Source organism: Glossina fuscipes, unplaced genomic scaffold (assembly GCF_014805625.2).
Source record: "Glossina fuscipes isolate IAEA_lab_2018 unplaced genomic scaffold, Yale_Gfus_2 0, whole genome shotgun sequence".
Classification (NCBI taxonomy): Eukaryota; Metazoa; Arthropoda; class Insecta; order Diptera; family Glossinidae; genus Glossina; species Glossina fuscipes.
Window position 1 is genome coordinate 12,693,047 of NW_023998414.1, and position 5,377 is coordinate 12,698,423.

Here is a 5,377-nt window from a genome sequence, read left to right on the forward strand (position 1 = left end):
TGAAATGTGGATATGTCGAGTTCCTCAATGCATCTTCGACCCCCAAATTTGTGCCTTCTTTAAGGGTCTTTCTTGTCCAAAATACGGGATTCTTTTCTGTGACTAGGCGACTATGAGTCACATTGTGGTATAACGCTATGCATTTTTTGAAAACGATTAACTCAACTTCAACTTCAAATTTACAGAGTTAGTGTGAAGGGGATTTAGAACCTGTCCGTGTGCATGAGCTTCGATGTGTTTTCTGCTTGAGAGAATTGACGTCTTTTTTTGGTGGTTTATCGGTTCACTTTCGTTTTTTGAAAGACAAATTAACTCAAAGAAATTTATTTTACTTTGCTTTGAGTTGCCAAACACTTCTTCATACATTAGATAAATGATTACATTTGTGTGATTACAATCGCGTAAAATTGATTACATATGTGTGGTCACATAAATACAATTTCTTTTGTGTTAGTTGCTAATTTAAATGAAAGGTGTTAGCAAATGCATTAATATATAATTAAAACTTTTAAGTTGAAAGTTTAATTTTAACATAAATTCACATCGTGATCCGATAAGGCTAACAAAACAATTTGGATATATATACAGTTGAGGCGGCTAATGTCCCCGTTTCAAAATGTTGGATCAATCCATCACACCTAGAAAACAGAAAATCCATGAAACCTCTAGCATGGGAAAAAATTGCTTACTCCGTCCTTTTGGCGATTTTAGGCGAAAAAGTAAAACGCTCCCACGCTCTAAGTCTAAGTCTGGTTTTAGTCTTAGTCAGCCTTTCTATATAAATGACATCATATACTTCTTAGCAGCATTATCTACAATAAAGCAGCATTCTTTTAACAAAGCATGACAAGCGGGAATATTTAAAATAAATTTCAAAATATTTTTCAAGCGCAATTGTTGAATGTAGTGAAAAAGAAACAGTTATTGTTCGAACAAATGCCACGAGATGAACAACAACAATACTTTACAAACCTACACACACACGTTAACACATTCTTCTATATTGAATTTAAGAAACCTTATCGACTTTGCGTTAATATGACGAAACAAGACTAATAAGATGAACTTAACTGACGGTACGATTACAAGGCGGGAAGGTGTATTTTTTCTTTTAACTTATAAAACGACCGGGCATGACAGCACTTGTCTTTGCTTATGCGATGGATAACTTATGCATCTTAGGCTTAATATTTGTATATTTTCTTTTTTGTTTTTTTTTTTTTGGATTTTCTTTAGTTGAAGAAGCTTGAAATTTAACATTCATTATATATAGTATGCTTACGCTGGTTAACAAAGGTATTAAAAGAAATGTTTTCATAAGATTTTAGCAAAGGAAGAAAGAAAGAACTGTTTTCGTTGTCCCTATGTGCATGCAATTGGAATACGTACTGAAGCAAGCTTCTATAAAAGGTCATATTAGTAACTAAGCAAGCAAAACCATTCATAAGTATATAAATAAGTTTTGACTGTTGTTTCATGTGCAAATGACAAGTGGAAAAGTTTGAAAAACTTTAGATTACATTTGCATTAGAACAGAAGTTACCCACTAATCAAAACTACAAGTTTATAAATTTTCTATTCTCGTTGAGTTGATGTATTAGGGTAGCTCACAGATAACAAATTTCGTATATATTTTTTTTGGCTAAATAAATTTTACTTTGCAAAATCCAACATTTGCTTAAGTACAATAAAATATCAGTTTATATCAATGGAAATCGAGTTTTTCTACTTTTGATCTCAGCTGAATGTTATATATGCGATTTTTTTAAAAAGAAGAAGAAATTAATCGTATTTTGATATCTGACAGCTTTCCTTATGTGGTAATTTTTATCAAGGCCATAGCATAATGGTCATATAAGCTAAAAATCAATTTTTTCTTTTTTTTTTGATTTTATCTCGCAGGCAAGTTGAAGTGAGTTTTTTTGCATATTCACTCCGCAAACTTATCAGTTCGAGTGTTAAGTGTGAAAGGCGAGGTGTAAGAGAGCAGTTGTTAAAACAACTTAAAGTATGTTTTTAAGTGAGAAAAGATTTCTTATCATTTTCACTCTGCGAACTTATCAATTGCTGTTGTTTTGAAAAGGTAAACGTTGCCCGAAACAAAAAAAAAAAAAAAAAAAACAAGAAGAAGTTGAAGCAAGAATTTCTTATTTTTTCTTTCGTTTTCGTTTTCGTTTTCGTTTTTTTTTTTTTTGTTCTTAGTTTTTCATTGAGAGTGAATTAATTGTATGGCGATAATACATTATGCGTATAATGCGTCCCTAATGAAAAGTAAAACGCATTAACGCTTAACAATAAATTTTGTATTCTCGTTGTAATGATTGCTAAAGGAATTTACTCACAAATCGTTTAGCGTTTAACATCTCAACGGCCGCAAAAAGAAAATGAAATTGCGGAAAGTCCAAAGGAAGAAAGTAAAACAATTTAACATTACATTTAGCATTTGACAGAGTATATTAAGCAAATAATAACTAAGAAATTATTCTGTTATATATTGCAACATAGATAGAGATAGATATACATACATACATACATACATACATATACATAATGAATCGAGTAGATTTATACGGTTATATGCATGTGAATGTCTGTCTATATGCACGTGCATATCTGTGACAATGCAAATAAATTAAAATATTCTAATGAAAAAAGTTTCGCCTCCTCACTCTGCCAATCTCTCTTGCCACTCTTGTCACTTTCCAACTTTCTGCTATGCATTTTGTATTTGAATAAGAAATTTTTGTAAAGAAACGCAGAGCAAACATAAGACTTGTTGCTATTTTTTTCCTCCCTATCTCGCTCTATCTCTCTCTCTCTCTCTCTTCTCGTACAAATGAAATGAAAAAGTTGATGAAGAACAATGGCGGAACGAAAAGAATTCGGTGACAATATAATCAAGTCAAACTGCTAAGTATTTAAATTTCCATGGGTGCCACGTTCATGTTTAGCTTATCTATATATATATATATATATATGTATATGTATATATGTATGTATATGTGTCTATATAATAGGAAATATTGTCGTCGCATTGGGTTGTTGTGGAGATATTAAGCGACACTAAAAACGTGCTGTTTTATTATAATGTAAAATGTACTTTTAGTTTTGTATATGTATTTTAGTAACTTTACGATAGGGGGGAAATTTTGTTGTTGTTGTTGTACGTTTACTTATAAGATTCTGTGGTATGGCGGCTTGCTTACATATCTGCAAAAACAATGTTAAATTTTGTTTGCATGTACATGTCTATGTGTTTTTCCAGTCGCTCGCAGTATAGAAATGGGATTTGTATGTTTATATCCATAGCAAAATATTTACTTAACGCAAACAATAACAATTTATTTGGTGTTGTTAATAGGTTGTAATTATGTGACAAACTTTTTGACAGTCAACTCTTTGTTACTCATTTTGTGATGTTAGTAACATCTTGTACTATGTAACAACTAAAGAATAAATGAGTATACAGTTGTACATGTCATATACATGGGCAAACGGAATGAATCAATGAAAGAATGCGTTAAAGAAGAAATTATTTTACTTTGATGGTTAAAACTAATAAATTCAAATTTTGCTTGCGGCCATATAAAGCAGAGAACTTTTCAATTTAAGCCATACATTAGCCATTCCGACCAATGCAAGTCTATGACGACTAAGGAGTCATGCTAGCAAACCTTTGAGATTAGCGAATTATTCTAGCAAGTCTGTGGGAGCGAGTAGGCAATGTCAGCAATTCGGTCTAAATGGAGTAAAAAATCGAAGCACGGAATTTGTGGCCATTAACGAATTCTTTATCATCGAACTCAGTGATCATTACATCTGAGTTGTTACAAACTATAATAGTGAAGACAATTGAATGAGTGAATGAAATTTGTAAGAGGAATATTTCGATTGTGATGATTGGAAAAACGTTCGGCGGATTATTAAGGGTTTTAGTTTTTATAGACGTACAGGGCAACGAATTACGGGAAAGAGAAAGGACAAACGAGAAGAACAAGAATCTTAAGGAGCACTACCATTAGAAAATTCTTACGCTCAATTCTTCCTGATCATCACCATCTATACCTGTATACGAAACATTTCTTAAGCGGATTGTTTTTTTTTTTTTTTTTTTTTTTTTTTAAAGAATTGCATGCTGGGTTCGGCTATGATATAATGCGGAAATAAACAATGTTCCAGCAACCTAGAAACGTAAATCGTGTTTGCTGTAGCAATAAATCATCGCCCAGCGAATCATATTTCCACGCTTGCTACATTATTTGAAAAAAACATAAATAAATAAAACCTTACATTCTGGAGATATCTCTAGATATGCTATATACATATTATACTATACGCTGATTAGACGAAAGGCAAATAGCAAACACAATAAAATGAAATCGGGCAGTTTTATCAAATTTTTGGTTTACAACGCGGTCGAAACGAGAACAGAAAATGATTTTCAAACCAGTTTTCTTGACTACGTAGGTAGTGCTCCGATTAAGGGGATTAGTGATAAACTGAGATAATGAGATGACGCCCCTAAAATATAAGTTTTATAGCATCGCTAGAATAGAGCGATTGGAAGGCGACAGAGTTGAATATAAAGTTTCTTATGAAATTATTTTTTTCCAGGCAATGGATAGCTTCTTGCTCTTTATATCATAGTATAAATATATTAAATGTCTAACTATGCTAAGCATGAAAATAGTCGCTTAACATATCTGCAATAGCATTGTAGTTTTTTAACAGCATTCGAGCACATTTATGATGGTAAAGCAGAACAAGTTTCTTATCTAAATGGGCTAAACGGCATTTCTTCTACTATATAAATATATACAGTCATGCAAACGCACGCAGACGATATCAACGACACAATTGTAACATACTTAGATAACAGAAACATAGTTAATATTCTCATCAATGTATATATCCATATATATATATATATATATATATATGTATGCACGTCATATATATATATATGTATATATTATGACCAATTTTATGTGCAAGTGTAAAAGCTTATAACCGAAACGAATAAAAACATCAGCAAGAGCAATAACGAACCCAACTAACAATATAACCATGTAAATGTCCATGTCAATAATGACGATAATGATAATGATAATGATTATGATGATGATGATGATGATGATGATAATGATGATGGCAAAATACTTTTCTCATCAATTGCGCTAAAGTGTGAACATCACATACTCTGACACTTATCACGCTGAACCCAACAAGTAATAACAAAGTCGACCAGAAATTGCAACAGCAATTGTAGTATAAACAATATTACTGATAGTGTTCAACTTTTAACTATTAGTCGAAAGAAAATTGCTTTGATATATACATATAATAAATGGTTTTCCATCCATAGTCGTCTAGATAA